Raw genomic sequence first — 22,192 nt, 5'->3', positions numbered from 1 at the left:
ATTGACAATTATATACAAGATTCAGCACACATCTCAAACAACATATGGTACCAACACATGACCCGCATCGGTAAGCAGACAACAGAAGACAGCTGCTACGTTTGCTCATTAATCCCATACGCCATGAGCGCGTCTCGAACATTTGTTGCCACGGAAATAGATGAAAAGACAGCACGATGCATAATATACTTGGCACTGTTCCAAACGAAAGGAAGATTTCAAGGGACAGTGGTGCAACTGGTGTGGAAAACACGAGACACATGTCCATATGAAAACAACTTTCTCAAGACTTATTTGAGTTACCACAAGAGCAGTTTACATGCTGAAGCATTCAGATACATAACAAGTGGTCCTGAAAAAGGGGAAACAAAGAAAGTAACACTACAGTATTTACCATGTGATTGGTACGCCACTGAAGTTCCTGGTAAAACAGGATGTTGGGAGAGGCCACTGGTGACGATAACGGGGAAGGTGTACATGGACAACAAATGGGAGATAGGGGTGGTTGGCAGCAACATGGTAACAAAAGAAACTATTTCAACTATCGATGCACACAACCACAGATGTTGGACGACTTGGATCAAGTACGTACCCATGCTCACGTGGATAGAGAAGGATGAAGACCCAATAACAATACTGCCGCTGACTGCGCCTAAGGTATGCTACCAACATAAAGGAGAGGTGGACGTAGGATACAACACCAACTGTGCAAGCGTGATGGAGTTACCTGAGGGGGGAGCAGGAACTGCAGTGATAATGGACCATTACTGGGCCTGTGGAGAAAAGGCATACCACACACTGCCCCCTCTGTGGAATGGTGTATGCACGATGGTGCACGTCAATGTACCATCACCAGTGGTACCCCAGAAACATGTGAATGTGGTAAACTTCCCCAAAATGGATGAAGGGGACAAGAGGAAGAAGAGATCTGTACAACCTCAGAAGGGGCCCGGGAACAGGAACAACGGCAATAATACTGTCCTAAATAGAAGGAAAAGACAAGGAGAACCTCTGACAGGAAATTATCTATGGGGAAGGCCGGAAACGGCACTCACTTCAATTCCGCCAGAACACAGACTATTCAGCAGAGCAGCAATGTTCTTCTCCTCATTAATACATCCGGGATTACAGGCTTACGCAAATGCAAAATGGCTCCAGATAACTAGATGGGAACTAATGATGACCATCAATTCTACAGTAAATGGATTCAACGCAATAAAAGAGGAACTGCGCGCAGTGAGGATGGTAGCACTTCAGAACAGATATGTACTGGACCTCCTCACAGCAATGGAAGGAGGAGTTTGCGCAAAGATAGGACAATCATGCTGCACGTTCATTCCTGCCAACGATGCTGACAAAGGTACACTGACAGAAGCAGTTGGCCCAGATGCACTCCAAAATGATGGATGAAAGTAAAGGTGTGAAAAAGGATGAAATCTGGTTTTCAATATTATGGTCATGGATGCCATCTTGGCTGTCAGATGGACTGAAAATTATAGTTGGTTGTACTATTTTGGCTGGAGCTACACTGATCATAATAAGATTTTGGAAGGCCCGGAAGGCACGCACCACTGACGAGTTGATCGAAATGGCCGGTATGCACCCCTTGATGCCAGCGGATGACGGCCAACACACAGGTACAATAATAAAGGAGAGAGAGAAGTTGCGCAACCAGATCATCATCAACCACCTGGACCCACCATCTGTGAAGGTCGAGAACCCAAGAAACCCAAGAAGCTACATAGGGAAATGGGTATACTGCACTCCTGGAGGAACCTGTGCATATATGTATTGGTCATTTGAAGACCATGTTAACCACTATGGACATTTGGGAGGAATAACTAAAATATGGAGAGTGAGAGGAGATAAAGAAAAGGATATGTTTGTGGTCGACAAGTCGACCAGAGGGGGGACTGAGGTGGGAGAATGGAACAACAGGCTCCCGCCAATCCCCTCTCGCGCTTGGCCTAAAGGATCACGGCCCAGGCACCCGCCACGAGAAGAGTTTGCCCATCTACCAGACGACCAAATACCCTGGTACAAGAACATACGGATGTGCCCACCCACCTGCCCGGCAGCCCGCCCTGCCCATGCCGACACCTGCGACATGGATCAACTCGACTAAACCAACACATCGTTAGAGATGCCATGACGACCTAGTCAACAATCAGCGCACCTGTACAAACATGCACACTGGACACTCCCACACCAATCCACACGAAGAACATACTCAGTGCTATGACATAGGTGACGAACACACCCACGGACGTGCATCTTTATTATTTTTTACATAGGCCTTTTCAAAACGCAGAAACGCAAGACGCACAATGAACTCATCTAAAGAGCTTGCTTACGCTTCTCCTAAAACCAGGTGCCATAATGAGAAATATAACGAAGACACGATACTGGGGATAAGGCAATATGATACTATAACCTAAAGCGCCTGTGCACCAAACGGTTCCACCTACACACCAAGCCCAAGTAGGCCGCAAGCAAGAGCTTCCATGGACGTTAAAAGAACAAGAGTCAGGTTGCTGATCCTGCAGAATGAGCCCGGCGAAAGCAGACAGCCAAGGTCGCAATGTTGCAAACCCACATTCCGAAAGCAGACAATCAAGGGCACGATGTTGCAACCTCGCACACCGCAAACCAACGTCAAAGACACACCTGCAAATTAAACCAGGCACACAGTGGAAAAACAATATTAATTGTGCAGAATTTTGCCTCAAACACGGTCCCACCTCACGTGACCAAGCCAAACCTGAAAGGATGCCAAGGCTAGAAGAACGGAGGCGCCTGGATCCCTCGTTACAAGACACAGGCAGATACAATTAAAAGGCTCAATGGACATTTGCGACAGTGGGAGTAGTCGGCCTTCCAGCTTATGAATAAGGCCTCACATTGTCTGCACGCACCCATAGTGAAACATTGTTGCAAATGACAGATGCACCGCGAGCTGGGAACAGCGATGATCCCAGACTGGGAGGCTCGCGAGCGCACCAATCAGAACATGGGGCTCTTATCAATGACGCCATTAACATTAACCAATCATCAGGGGTCTTCATGTAACAATTCTCATGTATCTAATTGTAGGGACAACCCAGGTATATCACCTGACTAACCCTTGACCACTAACACTGTTCTCTATACGTATGCTATACTAACCCTACCACTCGAGCAACCAATTAAGAGTGGCGATAGGTTTTTGTCTAACTTTCCAAGGTGACGCAAGTAGCGCGTCATACTAAGGTAAAAAGGGCCTGCGAGCCCCACGATTGTGTGTGTGTCAGGACGGACGCGTACGCTCCTTGACCCATCCCTGCCGTTTGTGTAATAAACAGCAGAACCACCTTGCTTCTTGCGTGTGTCTCATACTCTGTGGTTTTTGGGATATACGGGGGGAGTTGGGGCCTCCCTGCCCGGAGGTCCGCGGACGGCCCAGCCGACCCCGGCAGAATTTCCCCCCGACAACCATGACAAGTCCCTTGAATAGATTGTACATCAAAGCACACAACTGTATGAGGTACTCTATTGTCAGGGTAGAGAAAGTGATAAAATAAAGGATACTAGACCTAAATCTAAAGATCCCTCAGCCACAGTAATGGAAATCAGGTCAGCCAAAATGTTCCTTGAGTCTGCTCAAAGCCAAGGTAAAAATAATGTGACACCTGAACAAAGGGGTAATCAACAAAGATCGCCACTTCCTGTACCAATGTTCCAATCACATGATCCTAGTAATAGGGAATCCCCAGGTAGGATATCTGCCTGATATGGCAGGTATGAACAATAACCAGAGACAAAATCAAGATCAAAGAAATGATGGTCCCTACCAGTCATTGGGGACACAGAGCAGATTTGATCCCAACACCATGATATATGGTAATCAGGATAGACCCCGATATGTGGATCGATTTACTGATAATGGAAATCAACATGGGGGCCAGTACCCACAATCTGAGAGACAGGACATGAGGCAAAACATGAACTACAATCCATGTCAGTACAATGATTCCCCTCCATGGGACTATAATCAAAGGATGGGTGCACCCCGCTCCCCTCCACAAATGAATCAAGAGTTCAGAAACCATCCCAACAGACATCAATCACCTGAGAGGTATCAGAATAGATCCAATCAGGGGGAAAACAACCAATATCGACCTAGGCCACAGAAAGAGGATTCTAGAGAGATGGAAAGGTTCCAGTGCCTTGAGGCCCAAGTGAAAATGTTAGCTGAGCAAATAGGAAAGCTCTATACAGCACACAAACAACCATCTAAAGAGGGGGCTGATGGCTCTAGCAATGACCGGGGGGCTTCTGAGAAGTGACTAAGTACTTATGACACCTGCAGTGCCAAAAAGACAGATTGCCCTGATGTAATTTTGCATAATGACTCTGAGATGCCTAATGATTTAAAAGTGAAAGCACCAATAAATGAACATGTAACAGAAAATGCAAATACTTCTAAAAAAGAGGTATGGTTTAACCTAGAACTAAATCAAACATTGAAGATTTGTGCAAATAAAAAAGAAACACCTGGAATTCCAAAAGAACAAAGAGACATATTTAAGAAAAATGACTCACGCATGAGGAATACCAGTGAACAGGGAGTAAGTGGGGATGCTATAGCTCCTTCCCTGGGCAAGCAAAACAATGACCAAACACAGGTAGAAAAAGGAAATACTCAAAAGGAGGGTATGGGTTAATCACCTGAAGAATTCTTTGAGCCACATATTTTTGAAGAGGCTGAAAGGGCTCTAAATGATCACAAATGCACAGAATTAAAAAATTACGAATTGCTGAATGATGTTGTTACACATGTTCAGTTGGAAGGTTGTAATGTGGTCTCTGATGTTACCCAGATGGATGGGCGAACAGTGGCCACACTCCAAAAAACCTCTGATCATGGAGAAATGAATAAAGTCTCTCGCGCAGAAATGGGTAAAAAGGAGGGAAAAATGTCTTTGCATTTACCAATGTGCTTAGCCAAAAGTGATAAAGGCCCGAGAAAGGTGAGCCCTGAAATCAGTAAGAATTCACACTTCTCATGTGTATTAGAGGAAGTTGAGGACAGATATTATGCACCCATCACTGTAGAAGAAAAATGCCACACCTTTGCTATGATTGACACTGGCGCACAGGCCACAATTATGTCCAAGGAGCTGGTAAAGAGTATCAATGATGGGAGACCCCCACAGAGTCAGATCACAGTGAAGGAAAATCAAGGTCCAGTGCATAACTTTAATGGGGAGGAGGTGCACATCATAGGTGTAACTGAGGTTGACATAAAAATAGGAAAGCACAGAATGAAACAAGAGGTATTGATCACATCTATTTCTGATGGGGACAGATTGCCTGAAAAGATTGTCTCCTCTCATAGATGGGGTGAATGGAGTGCTGTGGTCCTTAACCAAAAAACCATTGAGGCCTAAGAAACTAAAATCACAAAACAGCAACATAAATGAATGTCACACCGTTGCCAAAACAAATGATGCTGTGGAGGTATATCTCTAGAATAGTTGCATACCTAGTGTCACTGTTATATTAATGTGTCAAGACAAAATGCAGAGCGATAATGAAGGACTACCTGTACAAATCTACTTGGACCCAAGGAAAAATTGGCAGACTGCCATAGATGAGCACACATTACGTTTTTATTTAAAAGAGAAAACAATCAAACAGAATATTGCTTCTAAAACAGGTTCAGAAAAACACATTACCACTCTTGCTGAAATACACATGGAAGATGAGCAACCATGGGTTCATGTTGGTATAAATGACTGTTTTAAAACAATAAAAGCCACTTTAGCGCTTGAACAGGAGAGGAGCTTCATTAATGAGAAATTGTTGCAAAAAATAATGGAGAGGGAGGAAATCCCGAAAATTTAGGATTAAAAACCAATATGTTTCTGGGTTGGATAGTCCAGACTTTGAAAACCGAATTGCAGGCAGATGCATGCTTAAAATTAGCATTGGGCAGAAAACAATTTACCATAATGTATGGATAGTGAGTGGAGCACAAAATGAATTTTACATGGGCAATGACATCATGCACAGAATGTGTATGGTGTTAGATTTCCTTAATCAAAAAATATGGTCATGCCTAGGTGGCCCGGCACCTGAATTTGAAGACAAAAGAAGGGCTTATCATTGTGCACAACTGGTTCCTTATGCAATCGAATTACAAATGAGAAAAGATACTATTATTCCTGCATTTACAAAACAGTTTGCAATAACACTGAAATGCAAAAATGGACAGCAGATGAAAGACTCTGATGCATTTGTATGCCTGAATGAATCCATAAAACAGCAAGGCCTGGATTATGAATACATTCCATTGGTAGATATTGGTGAAGGATCTGTAAAAATTATGGTAAATAATAAAGGTTGTCAGGATATTCATTTAGAGGAAAACTCCCCATTAGGAATGGCCATACAAAAATCACATTATACGGCAGATTTAAATAACATGGTGATTGCAAATATCCCTGAAAAGTATGTAGATGTCAAGGGTGAGTTGCCAGAACACCTGGACTCTCAGCCCAAAGGAATATTTAAAATTCATTCTGTGTATCCTTATGATTCAAATGAGACAGTGTGCTGCCATCAAGAGGATTGCATAATATTTAATTTAAATGAAAATGAAACAGAAAATCAGCCCATTGAAGTGGAAGCTGATATGCCAAAATATTTAAAAGTGGCAGCTTTACAAAAAGACACAGCCACACAGTTAGAGGAAAGCGCCGAGATCCCCTTACCAGAAGACTTTCCAGAATTTTCCAAAATGGTAGAAGAGCAGATCTCCTTAGCAGATGCATGTGACAGCAATGAGGATAGAAACAATCTGAGGGAGATATTTATGGAATTTAAGGATGTATTTGCAAAAGATGCTTATGATTGTGGTTTAACTGATTTACATGTGGCCACACTACCAGAAGGGTGTAGCAGAAGTCTAGTGTTTGTACGCCAGTATACACTACCGCTGGCATGTTTAGAATCATTGGCAGACATTAATAAAAATTTGGAATCGCAGGGAATCATCAGGCCCATTCAGAGCACATCCAATACACCTATTTTAGGTGTGTTAGAGCCAAATGGTCAATGGCGGCTATGTGCAGACTTGACAGAGTTAAATAAAAGAGTACCAGTGTCCAGATGGCCATTGCCATTCATTGATCAGGGCTTAGCTCAGATACATGGTTCAAAAGTGTTTACCACATTAGATCTCACCTCTGGATATTGGTGCGTGCCATTGGCAGAGGAGATGCAGAATTTATTTTCCTTTACATTTGACAGGACTCAATACGCCTGGCTTAGAATGCCGTTCGGGTACATCAATAGTGGGAGTGAATTTGGCATATTTTTGAGAAAGGCCATGCCTGATGCAGCGGAAAGAGGAACCATAGTTTACGTGGATGATGTCTTGATAAAGAATGAAGGCCTGAAAAGCCATTTTGATGAAATAAGACATGTGCTTGGCCAATTGCAGAAAGCAGGCACCAAAGTATCTTTGCAAAAAGCACAATGGTGCAAGAAAAAAGTGAACTTTCTAGGCCATGAAGTGAATGAACATGTGCTAAATCCACAAAAGAAGAAGATAGAGGCCATACAAAGATTAAAAGATCCTAAGAATGTGAAAGGAGTAAAAAGTTTATTAGGGATGACAGGCTATAACAGAAAATTCATTGAAAATTATGCTGAAATCACTCAACCATTGACTAAACTGCTTAAACTGAATACTCCCTGGAAATGGGAAAAAGAGCAGTCTGAGGCAGTGGCTAAACTGAAGGAATGTCTGGTAAAGGCACCATGTTTAGCATATCCCATAAAAGGTAGGGATTCCTTTATAGAAATAGGTTTTTCTGAACATTGTATGTCAGCAGTGTTATCGCAAAAACATGATTTGAATCATAAAACAATTGCCTATGCAAGTAAGGCATTTTCCCAAGTTGAAATGAAATTTAATGAATGTGAAAAGGCCCTATGAACCACTGTGTGGGCGCTACAACATTTCCTCCGCCCCATTGTTCAGGGAGAAAAGGTGATTATTGAAACAAATCATCAACCTTTGCAATTTTTAGAGAGTAAAAGAATTTAGTCAGGTAATCTAGCGCAGTCCAGAATCACTTCATGGACGCTGGCATTACAAGGTTTTCCTGTAGAAGTGAGATATGGACAAAATAAAAAGAGCCCAATTGCTCAAGGGTTAACTGACTTACATGACTGCGCAGCTGAACAAATATCAAATGAAATGGATGTGGAACCTAATTGGCAGGAACTTGAACAATCACCACACAAAGCTTTTGATGAAAAAACATGCAAAGATTTGCCAACTGTATATGTGGATGGTTGTGCTTTTCACATTGAAAATGACAGTAATAAACAATTAGTGTCACGAATAGGAAATGTCTGGTTGAAATGTGAAGGAGTCTCCAGTATAGGGATGAGGATTGGAGCTAGGAGCAGTCAAGTGGCGGAATTGGCAGCCATTTATAAAACAATTACTACTGCAGTTGATAGAAAGTTCAGTGAAATTGTCCTGGTGACTGATTCTGACTATGCACGGAATAGTTTTGTGGAATATTTACCTGGCTGGAAAGCAAGAGGAATGATTACATACAACAAAAAGTCACTTAAACGATGATACAAGCCATAGACAAATTGGTGTCAGAGAATGATCTAACAATATACTGGAGAAAAATGTGTGGGCATTTAAAAACACCAGGAGAGGATAAGGAGGGAAATGATAAGGCAGACCACCTGGCTAAAATTGGGGCTGTGATGGGAGAATTGCTACCTATTGGTGATTTACTGGGTGAAATACAGATTGATGCAGTAACACGTTCTAAAGCACCAAAGGAGGTAGATCAACCAGTGGTGCAATTGGGCCATGACACGCCAGACCAAGATTTGATTGAGGCACAAAAGAATGATAGAATTTTGGGAATCTATTATAATCATTTGATAGATCCTGAACAAAACCCTTTAACAGAAAATGATTGTATGGGAAAAGAAGAGTTGAGGGTACTATTAAAGAATAAAAGACGAATTAGATTACAAGATGGACTCATGATTAGAGAGTCCATAACAGTACAGTTACAGTGGGTGGTACCACTTTCATTCAGAGGGCTAATGCTACAACATGCACATGATGCAATAACTGCAGGCCACAGAGGTTCACAAAAAACATTGAAAATACTGAAAGATTATGCTTACTGGCCACATATGTCTCAAGATGTGGAATTATATACTAGAGGATGTCTCGTATGCGCCCAATTTAAACCTGCTTCACCAATGCATAGAGCACCATTGATGAAAAGAGGCCTAACTCTCCCATGGTCAGATTTGCAAATAGACTATGTAGGCCCTTTAAAAAGGTCGAGCAGAGGGCACCGTTACATTTTAAGTGTGATATGTTTGATGTCGAAGTGGATTGAATGTATTCCTGCACCAGATTGTAGTGCGCAAACAGCAGCCACATTGCTGATTAACCATGTGTTCTCAAGGTTTGGGTTGCCACGAAGAATTGAGTCAGACAGAGGAAGTCATTTCACAAGTACCCTAATGAGTAAGGTATGGCAAATACTGGGTGTGAAAAGGAAACTGCATATCGCATATTGGGCAGCCTCTTCAGGTGGAGTTGAACGGAGCAATAGGTCTGTTGTGGATGTTTTAAAGAAATTCGTGGCAGAAGCAGGTTCTAGCTGGGATTTACGTTTACCGTTGGTTTTGATGGCAATCAGATCAACTCCTGCCAAAGCAATAGGTGTTAGCCCCCATGAGGTCTTGACGGGTAGGAAAATGGTGTTACCACAACACCTACTATACAGAACACATGAGCAGACACTTGTGAGTGCATCCACAGTTCATGGGTACATTGATGAACTGAGGAAGCATTTGCAACATGCATTTGCTTTTGTGCAGAGAAATCTGGAAAGGGCTGCTGACAGTGCTAAAACATACTATGATAAAAGAACATCAGTGAGAGAATACAGTGTTGGGGATCAGGTGTACAAGTTTCATTTTGGAAAAAGTAAACACAAAAATTCTAAATTTCTGGCAGCCTGGCAGGGGCCATTTCGAATTATAGATAAGGTCTCTCCTGTGGTTTATAAAATTTTCAAAAATGAAGGTGAAACAGCGATAGAGCAGTTTGTCCACGTAAATCAGATCAAGCCATGCCATCCCAGACACAAGATCAGGCGGCTTGAGAATGTAGAAACAGAAAGCCCTGGGGCTGCTGCCCACTGATACAACAGAAAGTCCCTTGAACACAAAAAGATAAGATAAATGGGTACAGTCAGGAGGCAATGACAGAGAAGTTAAAAAGTTGATTATTATAATGGCACATAAACACTGTAATATATGTAAATAAATAAATAATATAAAAAGTAAAAAAAAATATATATAATGGAAGCTCATGGTCGGTGTGCAGAATGAAAATGCATTGAATTTAAAATGTTATTTCATGTATGCTCATTTTCTTTTTAACCTGTGTTTAATTTCAGAAAAAAAATGTTTTATTTTTGGCAAAAGAGTGGTTAGTATTGTGCTATATACTTAATCTGTTTCTTTTCTATTTTGGTTTAGAACATTAACTATTTATACCGGAGGTCACGGGAGACGATGGAGTCCTGGAGTCCCCTGGATGAAGACCAAAAGATGCCTGCCTCCAGGTGGAGGTGAAGACAAGATAACCAGAATGCCAAAAATGATGACTCCTATGGATCCAAGATTGGCAAGATGAAAGAGTACTCAAATGAACCAAATGATGTGACATCGCTGGCCGGGACATATCAGAGGCAGACAAGTGTCCTGGCATATGGAGTTCCACGTATTTATTATTTTAATTATTTATTTTAATCTGTTATGTTAATTATTTGTTTTAGTTAGTTGTTTTATTTTATTGTTTTCAATTGACGTATAAAATTGAAACGCTGGACTAATAACACTTCCATTGGGAAGGCAAATGTAGAACATTTTGTAAACTGATGAACTCAGATGAATACTGTGTTGATTGCAACTTTTTCATTGATGCACATGAATATTCATTTTGTTGGATTGCTATATTTTAAAAGAAGGATGGGGGCAAACTTGTTTTTAGAAATTGGCTTGGATCGTAGCCAAGTTCTAAAAAAAAAGGAGGGTATATGTAGGAGTGTTTAGCGTGTTTTGGGAGCACAGAGTACAGCACCACTCCACAGGATCAATGTAAAGCATGTTTTTCTTTGTTTTTTTTTTTTTTTTAAGTGCAGCACCACTGCATGGGTGGTGCATTGCTATGATGCAGTTGTTTCAAGCTATGTGTTGCCAGTGTAACATGGACATATAAGTAAGGGCAGATTATTCAGTCAAAAACGATTTTTACATATTAAATGCAAATACATTTTTCACAATTAAAAGCACACATCTGTACCTTCAAAATGCACACCATTTCTCACCTGAAATGCCTATGTTGCAAGAGACACATTTGGTAATTAACAAACTAATATCACTAACAAGACTAATAATTATAACTCATTAATAAAAGAATGTGTCTTCACTGCAAAAAGAGGCAGACTATGAAAATCAGTTTTAAACACACATTCAAGTTTTTTTTTTTTCTTTGCCTTCCTGTGCTCTGTACACAGTAACTACAGGAAGCAAAGACTTCGAATAAGCAGGAAATCAGCTTGTTACAGTTGCAACTGTGCAAGAAGAACCATTGTTAAAAGTAGGAGGATAGAACATGATTGATTCTGATTGGAGCACATCACATCAAGCATCATGTTGGAGGCTGTGACTAGTGCTTTGCTGCAGAATCTGGGGAAAGAAAGAGAGGGACATCTTGACACAGCTCGAAGAAGGACGGGGTTGACAGCTGGGGAGGCCTGATTCCTAAAGCAGATTAAAATTGGTTGCAGAGACTGGTTTTCCAGTCGACAAGCCCCAGTTCGAGTGACGGCAGATGCTTGTCCTTGCTGGGTGAAAACCTCCAGAAGGCGAACTGCCAAAGAAGTTACATGCTGAATAAACCTGGTAATTATCTCGCTGAGGTGTGGGGGCTGAGTGTGTACGAGAATATTCAGTCAGTGTAGGAAAGGAGATTCCTGTGCTTTACTCACGTGTTTAATGTTGCAAATTGAGTTCTTGTCTCCGCCACTCTCTTTTCAGTGTATCACAGATAATGCTGTTACTGTGCTATTTCATTTATTTCTGTAAAGAGTGAGATCGTGTTTAAATGCAACTTTTATAACACACAAAAATATCTGAAAGCAGATGGGTGGTGTGTTTTATATTTACCAATACAGTGCTGATGATGTGGGGACATGTTTAGACAGTGCAATTGTCATTTTCAAGGTAGCTAAACATAAGATTTGGCTGCAGCCGTGTGCACAATGTAATTCAGTATGAGAAATTATAACTAACTGTGTGTGTTGTAGTCTGCCGGAGGTCTATGAGTCGGCAAAAAGGGAGGCCCGGGACATAGTTCACTACCGTATATAAGATAGTGAAAATACCACATGATAGCTCACTGCCGTAGATAAGACAGAGAGAAATTGCCCATGGTGGCACACTAAAAATTAAAATGTGGTTTTCCTGAAATGCAAGCCTGAGGTCTCTCTAGTGATTACATGAAAAATCTAAAATCAAAAATAAGGGGTTCGGATATTGGGGCCACAAATAAAACAAGGGAATTATGCTCACCAAAATACCACCAACCACGCATACCAGCCACGCATACCAACCACGCATGTCTGTGTGCTGAAATAATGCATGCCCACTGTATTATTGTTGTACATGGCCCAATCTGAATACAAGGAGTGATTGTTGCTAAATTATTTTTCGGCGGTAAGAAAATACCGTCAGGCCCCAAATCTCCACAAAAATACCTAACAGCTCCAACTTCAATAGCCGGCAAGAAGATCAACATGAACACAGATGAAATCTGGCTAAACAGTCTATGCTCATATGGTATGGAATCAAAAGCTTAATTTGACTTAGCCAAAAAATAGTTCCCAATCTTCATCCTCTTTTTCAGCTCCACAGATCTCTTCTTCTTCAGGTGAGCATCTGCTTTCTGGAAATTATCAATGTGCAAGTCACATTTTGGAATCACTAAAGCTGAAACATGGACATCCACCATTGTGCATATTGCTCCCCAATCTGCTGGCAATCTGGTATAAACTCTTGCTCCAAAAGCCCAATAATGATCCATGACCACTGCAGTACCAAGGTCCATTCCTGGTGCATCAACAATTCTGTCACAGTTCTGATTCTCTCCAACTTTTCTAGTGCCATTATTTCTGAAGCACAACTGTAAATTTTCCAATGGCACTATCTGCAACGGCCCTCCTCTTTCTTCAACCCACGCCAGTAGTTTGGCAATGCTCTTCCACAGGGGCTTACATTGCACCTGCACATTGCAAACAATATAGTCAGGACAATCCTGCACCATCCATGCTCTGCAGATAACCACTCCTTCTTCCCAACCTTCTGGAGACAACACGGATCCCCAGATATGCATTTGGCCTCTGTTCTTCCAATGCTTGATGTATTCCTTAGTTTTTCCTCAGTTTGTCCTGGACTATCAATCTTCTTGTTCAGTTCCCATCTGATTCCAGCTCCTTTTACTCCTGGCTTCTCATATCTAATCACATGATTCTTGGTGTGTTCTCTGTCTCTTGTCTTTGTATCCTATCATCTTCATCTGGATCTATCCAATCCGTTTCTCATTTCATGTAGGCATCTTGACCCACTAACTGGGTCTTGCAAAATGTGAAAGACAATGAGATGTTGTAACATCTATTTCGAAAGCTATAAAGATTTTAGACTTTCCCATAATATATGGCCAGAGTGCACACACCAAGCATTCCTCATTTGCGGCCTTCTTCTTACTTCTTTCATATGTTGATACCAAATGTTATTTCCCAAATGAGCTGTACTGTCCAGATAATCATTTAGCTCACAATCATCTTCTTGGGCATTTCTTTTATTTCTCATTCTCCTCACCTGAACTTCAATAATCATATCATGAAGTGTACCAGCATAACCTTTTCACAGGCACATCTATCAGTGGATGAAGTTCACCTATCAGTGTTCCCTTCGTAGGAGAAAATTCAGAACGTCTCATCTGCTCAATAGCCCATTTAGGCATAAAAGTGTCTTGCATAAATTCCATGTATGTCTGTTTTCTACAACCTTCTTTGCATGTGAAGGCTTTCTAATGACACTTAATTGGTCATCTTTCTTTGGAACAGGAATAACTACATGGGGTCTTGGGTGTCTAATAGTTGCCACAATAGTGCCTTCCTCTTGCTCAGGAGGATTCACTGGAGTCTTGGTTCCATGTACATCTAGGTAGTAGCATCTGCAAACTGTGAGTAAAATCAATATAATTATAAACAAAATGCAACCATAAATGGGGCAAAGAAATGTTGATTTACAACATCTAGTTTGTGAACAATGTGTACCTATTTCCAAATCAGGTATCACGAAATTAATGTTGGTGCTGCCCATCTTTTTGCCTGAGGAGGAACACAATAATATTTAATACATCAGTATTATGCACTCCTTCTGGAAACTGCTGTCTTGGCAATTTTGTCCTTGATCCACAGTCTGCTCACTGGACGATAAGACCAAACTCTAGACCTCTTCTGAAACCAGTTTTTAACTTATGAAATGTAAATGTCTCTTTAACAAGAGGAAAAACTGTTCTCAATATGTCTGAATCAATTCAACGACATACACCAGCTCCCAATGAATTCCTCGAATTTGCTTTAGTCCAGATGACATGATTTGTTTGTTTGTTTGTTTTATTTGCTTATATAGCGCACCAATCCCAGGGGTATCTAGGTGCTTTACTTAGGTACAAGGTTACAATAATGTGCATAGTACATAGTTATAATACGAAAATACAATGTAAATACACAGATAATGTACACAAATATACAAGTATACACAAATAGCAGGTTTAATATATAGATTAGGTAGAAGGATGTTATTGGTCACGTAAACCTATAGAAGAGACGTACCTAGAGTATGGGCGTGGTTGGAGAGGGTGCCGGGTCATGGTCGAAGTTGAGTGTCATGAATCTAATTCGACTGCAGGAATAGCCAGGATTTCATTTTGTTCTTGAAGAGGAGGAACAAAGGTTTGGACCTCAATGTTGGGGGTAGTTTGTTCCAGGTCTTAGCTGCAAGTACCGGGAATCTGGAACCCCCTGATTTGATGAGATGACATTTCAGGATGTTTAGGCAGTGGGCATAGTTAGATCTCGTAGGTCAGGAGGGAACCTTTCTGGAGAATTTGTTCATCAATTATTTCGGGGGTGAGTTGTTGAGGCACTTATGGGTGATCATGAGTGTTCTGAAGGTTATACAGTCTTGGATAGGGACCCAGTTCCTATTTAGTTGGGTTTGAGAAACGCGGCTAGAGCAGGGGATGTTGCGAGCCGATCCAAGGGTGTTATTTTGCAGGATTTGTAGCTTGTGGAGGTTTTTCTAACTTGTACCCAAATAGAGAAAGTTACAGTAATCCAATTTGGACAATATAAAAGCTCTTTTGAGGGGGCGTGGCTTGGCGCCGATGGCGAGTGGTAGCTGATCTGCCGAGCTCCGGCCCAGACGCCGTTTCCTGATCCTTTCCTCCGGCTCATGTGAGGCTCCAGCCCTCGCAGAAGAACGTGTTGTTGGGGGAAGCAGTCCTGCATCTGGACCACCATCGGGCCACCGAATCAGACCTCCTAGACGCCACCACAGCCCTAAGTCGGCTCTCTCCCCCCTCGCTCCGATCGAATCCAAGATGGCGCCTCGCATCGCATAGCGGAGCCTCTGGGGGGTACCCCTCCTCCAACGGACTCCCGGGCCTGGTGGGGTGAAGCGGAAGCGCGACAAGCAGAACGATCCTCCCGGGTGCCGCCCAACTGGCACCAACACAAAGCCTGCACCACCCAGCACCGGATGCACAGAAGGGAAAGACTGACCTGGTTCGGGTCACCCCGTCGATCCAGCCCCACAAGACGGGGTGCGTGAATTCTCGCAAAATCTGGGTAGGGGCCCCCCGCCTATCCCTATCCTTCTGAAATCCACCTCCGGGGGCCGCACACCAAAATACGGGGCTGGCAAAATACCGCCCATGGCCCGATGTCCAGCTGAAGAAGAGGGCCTCGCTAGCAACCCCGCAAGCTAACTAACTTTTGAGGCCCAGGACATCTACAACCATCATCTCAAGATGGCCGCCAAGAACAAGACCAGAGCCGCCACCATGTACTCCTTTGTTTCCACCAAGGTGAAGACCCCCACTCAAGCCAGGGCCGGCTCCTCTGAAGCCACCCAGGCGAGCGAAGGGGTGGCCGCCGACAACCACTCTCAGATACTTGATGCCATAGCTTCACTAAAAACACACATAGACTCCAAGATCGACAAATTCAAAATAGACATTCAACTAATTCGCCAGGACGCTCGCAACTTAGCTGAGAGGGTCACGACCGTTGAACAATCAACAGAGGATACATCTACGGCCGTCACAGCTATGAAGTCAGAAGTCGCCCTCCTGAGGAGGAAAGTCGCCTTCCTGGAGGAAAGGGCGGAAGAGGCTAAAGGCCGGGCCAGACAGGGCAACATTAGGATCCTAGGTGTCCCGGAGGGGAACGAAGGGGCAAACACCACATCCTTCGTTGAAACCCTTCTGCTGCAAGAAATTGGGGCAGGCAAATTGACCCAGGGAGTCTCGGTCGAAAGGGCCCACAGATCCCTTCAGAGGCGCCCTCCCCCTGGATCGCACCCCAGACCCATAATTGCCAAGATACTGAACTTTCAGGACAGAGAAACTATTTTAAGGTGATCCAGGGAGGGTGGCCCCATCGAGAGAGGGGACTCCAAAATCTCCATCTACCCGGATTATACGCAGAAGGTGCAAAGAGAGAGGAATTATTTTGTCCTGATAAAAGCTAGGCTCCGCCAACTGAACCTAAAATACAGACTACTATACCCGTCACGCCTCAGGGTCATCTATAAGGAGAGAGTGGTATTCCTCGATAACCCAGAAGCAGCCAACATGTGGCTAGAGGATAATAACCTGGCTGACGGCAAGGACAACTCACGGACGGTGGCCTGACCCCCTCGGATCCCACAAGCGACCCTCAAGCAACAATACGGACCACCACATATGACACCGGAACACAGAAGGTAATCCAACTTCAGTTTATCATTTGGAAACGGCCTCGCTCGGCTCCGCCGCCAGGCCCTTGCCCCTCCCCCAGCGTCGAATTCACTCGGTCCCGGCACCCGCCTAACCCAGCTCGCGCCCGACTCCCGGATGGGCTCCGACGGCTCGAGAGCGCCTGAGCGCCGCGACAATGTTGTAGTCGCTGGGCGCACCAGTTTGAGTTTTGTTATTAGTTTCATTAGTTGTACAGTCTTCATGCTTCTTTCGCCAACAAAGACCGAGATGGGCCCAGGCCTTGACCTGGGGGATCGGAAGCCAGTGGTGTCCCCCTCGCAGCCTCCTTACTGCGGATTAAAGCAGAGCCAGACCCCGGGGAGGGGGTCCCGCACCAGACCTGAAACTCAGACTCGATGGCGACACAGTTAACCGTGATGACATGGAACGTGAGGGGTATGGGCTCATACCTCAGACGGAATCGTATACAGTCCTATCTCAAACGGAAGAAAGTCTCGATTGCACTCCTTCAAGAAACCCACCTCACGATGGAGGCCATGTCCAAGATTGCAGACCGACGGGAAGGGAGATATGTAGTGATCTGGGGCACAATGGAACAGACCCCGGTCTGCCTGGTCAACTCATACTTCCCACATCACGGGATACCGGCATACCTCACCACAATGATCACAAAGCTGGACAGATCGCTGCCCCCCCACCCGAGCAACCTCGCACCCCGGGCTCTGAAGGAAACCCTGGAGCAGCTCAACCTGGTGGACATCTGGAGGGAACACCATCCAGCCGACAGAACCTACTCCCACTACTCAGCTCCACACAGAGTTCATACAAGAATTGACTATCTGTTCATCAACAAGGAGCTCGCCCCACGTGCCGCAGCCACAGAGTACCTGGGGCGAACGATCTCCGACCACTCCCCACTGATCATGCTGTGGCAGCTGAAGGGCCCCAGACCCCCGATCCCTATGTGGAGGATGCCGACTGCGGCTCTTGAAGACCGTGAGTTCAGGGAAAACCTCGCCGAAAAACTGGAAAACATGGGGTCAGTATCCTCCTGGAGTACATTATGGGAGGCTATGAAGGTGGTGATCAGAGGAGAAATCATATCGAGAGCCGGCGGAATTCGCAGGCAATTGAAGATGACACTTGAAGCACAAGAAGCAGAGATCTCCCGACTAGAGTCTACCCATGACAACTCCACAGAGGCCGAGAACAAATTGAAGGAAGCTCGAGCAGAATGTCGACAAGCTTGGGAAAGACTGGAGAAATTCGATTTCACCACACATACCATCAGATCCCACAACGAATCGGACAAACCAGGGAGGTTACTGGCCTGGCTATGCAAGCGGGATCACCCCAAAAACCTCCCAATGGAGATACGGGACGCCGATGGGACATTCCATACGACTCAGCTGGGGATCAACGACGCATTTGCCAGATTCTACGCCAGACTTTATGCCCACGAGGCACAAATTCCTACGGAAGACATTATAGAAACACTTGGGGAGATAGAACTCCCCCGTATTTTACCCGAACAGAGAGAGGAACTGGAGATGGAGATCACTCTTGAGGACGTGCAAGGGGCAATCAGGTCCCTCTCTAACAGCAAAGCCCCTGGCAGTGACGGCCTTCCACCTGACTTCTACAAAGCGTATGAGCCCATCCTCACCCCAGTTCTTCACGAGGTCTACCAGGAGGCATACACGAACGGGGTCCTCCCCAACACCATGAAAGAGACCATAATCGTTCCCATGCTCAAGCCACACAAACCACCCACCGCCTGTGGGTCCTATCGCCCTCTGGCCATGCTAAACTATGATGCCAAGATTCTCACATCCATATTAGCCCGCAGACTGGCCAGAGTGGTGGGATCCATCGTCCATGAGGACCAGAACGGATTTGTGCCTGGGCGCAACACCACAGCTAACCTTAGGAGGCTACAACATGTAATGACCGAAACATACGGGAGAGATGAAGACCTGGCGGTGTTGTCGCTCGACGCCATCAAGGCCTTCAACTCCATATACTGGGAATGGATCAGGGAGGTCTTGAGAAGGTTCGGATTCGGAGGGGGCTTTATCAGGTGGATCGAGGTCCTCTATAATTCCCCAATGGCGAGAGTGAAAACGGGAAGAATGGTATCAGCAGCCTGGGAAATACAAAGGGGAACGAGACAGGGGTGCCCGCTATCACCCATGCTGTACATACTGGGCCTGGAGCCAATCGCACTATATTTCAGGCAACAGCTCTTCGACGCTGGCATCAAGGTGGGCAATGTACACCACATAATATCTCTATGCGCAGACGACGTACTCCTATACCTAAGAAACCCCGAAGTCAACGCACCAACAGCACTGGAGGTGCTAGACAATTACGCAAAGTACTCGGGGATCCGATTCAGCAGAAGCAAGTCCTACGCATTCCCCCTGGCGGGCTTACGCAGCACATCAGAAATCGATCTCCCAGTGATAGGAATAGGTTGGCAACTGGTTAAGTTCCGGTACCTGGGGATCAACGTGAGCCACACTCCGATACTCACGCACGAACATAACACCGAGGTCGCCATCACGGGTCTTCGACGCTCCATAAAATTATGGTCCAAGCTCCCATTGGCCATGGTGGGCAGAGCAGCGATAGTCAAGATGATCGTACTCCCCCGATTCCTTTACTTCTTCGTGAACATCTGCCATTATGTCCGACCGCCCTTCTTCAAGAAGCTGGAGGCAATCATCAAGGACTTCTTATGGGGCTCTCACAGGCACAAACTGTCGCTATCCGTTCTTTCCCTGCCACACAAAGAGGGTGGAATAAAGCTACCAGACCTCCAGTTATATTACCTGGCTGCCCAGTTAAGCCACATAACGAAATGGCTCTCGGACGAACCTTCGGCTGAGACGGACCTACTGAGGCAATCCTCGACCAACGTGATCCCCAAGGAAACCCTATGGCACCCCACTCGGCAATCCCTGATCACCCCACAAGTGATTGACCTGGTTAGGAGAATATGGGCCAGGTCCTGCTACATCAGGCGAGTGAAACACCCGTACTCTCCGGATAACCCCATCTAATCGGATACCTGCTGAACGGATGCAGACCTCTCCACAGCAAGGAAGTGGGAAGAAGCAGGCATATACACATGGGGTGACATGTTTGAGGAAGGGGAATTCAGGGACTTTGAATCGCTTAAGGCTACTGAAGGAATACCCGCCGGCCAGTTCCTCTGGTACCACCGCCTCAAGCAGACTGCCAAGAAACAATGGAACGGCTGGCCGGAGGAACCCTCCCCTGACCCTCTACTTCAAGAAATGTACGACCTCTCAGATGGCTGGAGACCAGTCTCCAGGCTCCATAGCAGACTATGCGATAAACCCAACCCTAAAGGCGAGGCTCTGAGGGCGAGATGGGAAGCGGACCTCGAGACCCCGATTACGGATAAAGAATGGGAAAGGGTGTTAATATTTCCCAGAAAAGTGTCCAGGAATGCCAGATTCGGCCAGATTCGATTGAACGTCCTCTATAGGACATACATGACCCCACATAGGGTCGCCTCCTTCAATAAGACATCCTCCCCAGCATGCCCATGGTGTGGGAACGATAAAGCGGACATGATCCACATGTTTTCGACTTGCACTAGGGCAATGACACTATGGTCCAAAGCCAAACAGACTTGCATGGACGCCGGAATGACAAGGTACGAATGGACCACCGGCGAGTGCCTTCTGGGGAAGTACCCCAGACCCAGCAAGTTCAAGCATGCTGTCAGGTTAATGGATATTTCATGCATCCTGGCTAAGAGAACAATCGCGATGGCCTGGAAGACGCCGTCGGGCCCCAGGCACGAACGATGGCTCAAAGAACTCGAGAGATGGATGGTGTCTGAAACCAGGGCCTGGCAAGAAGGAATCACGTCGAGCAGCGAAACTGAGAGCGGCACCTTAGAATCATGGAAGGCCCTCCTCAGAGACATACGCTTCACCGCCGATTACAAGCCCCCCTGAATTCTCGTAGCATTTCACTGACACTAATCCCCTGCTTCTAACCCGAAAGGACAGCCCTTGCATGCGACCCCTCCCATTTCCTGAGACTCTGGGTCGCTGGCCTTGACCCATCTATCCACTGAAAGGTTTGCTGCAACATGAAGACTGTTGTTGTTTTGTTTGTTCCCTCCCTCTTCCATACTTCCCTTTCACCATTCCCTCCCCTGTTTGAATCACTGTTTAATTTCTCGTTGTACAGCACGCTTCTTTCTCACCAAAATCAATAAAATACGTTTAAAAAAAAAAAAAAAGCTCTTTTGAGGGCATTGCAGTTGTCAGAGGTCAGTAAGGGCCTGCAGGTGTTTATGAGTTTTGTAGGCTGTTGAGGAGGCGGTGGCATTAATTTGTTTGGAGCGTTGATGCAGTGTCAATATAAACACCTAAGGTTTTCGCTTCCTTGTCAACCTTGTAAAAAGTGTATTTAGGGCCTAGCATGTTGAGTCTTAACATGGATCTAATGAGAAGAAGCTCAGTTTTGTCGTTGTTAAGACAAAGGCTGTGTTTGGCCATCCAAGTTGTATTTTGCTGTAGATTTCATTTAGGAAGGTGGCGTCTGATTGGTAGTTGCCTGACAGTGTGATACATATTTGCGTATCATCTGCATAATTTGTGTATGATATTCCTAATTCGTCTAGGTGGTCAAATAGGAGCCTAGTGAACATTTTGCAGAGGGTGGGAGACACACAGGAACCCTGGGGTACTCCACTTGTGATAAGGGAAGGGGTAGCTGACACAATGGGGGAGAAGACCCTCATGGATCTATCTGCCAGGAACAAATTGACCCACGCTGCTGCTTTATCGGAAAAGGAGGTGGCTGTGGTGAGATGGTTGGTTAGGATAGTGTTGTCGACCAAGTCAAGATGATGAACTCCTTTCAGCAAGAGTCTGTCTTTATGAGTAACTTTCGAAATATGTCCCTCGAAGGAAAGTTTCACACCACCATCCTGGGGGTTCTCTCTGAATATAGGCTCACTTGTATTGTGATTCCTTCTCAGAT

Source organism: Ambystoma mexicanum, chromosome 3p (assembly GCF_040938575.1).
Source record: "Ambystoma mexicanum isolate Mex_15411 chromosome 3p, UKY_AmexF1_1, whole genome shotgun sequence".
NCBI lineage: Eukaryota > Metazoa > Chordata > Amphibia > Caudata > Ambystomatidae > Ambystoma > Ambystoma mexicanum.
This window is presented reverse-complemented; position numbering follows the sequence as displayed.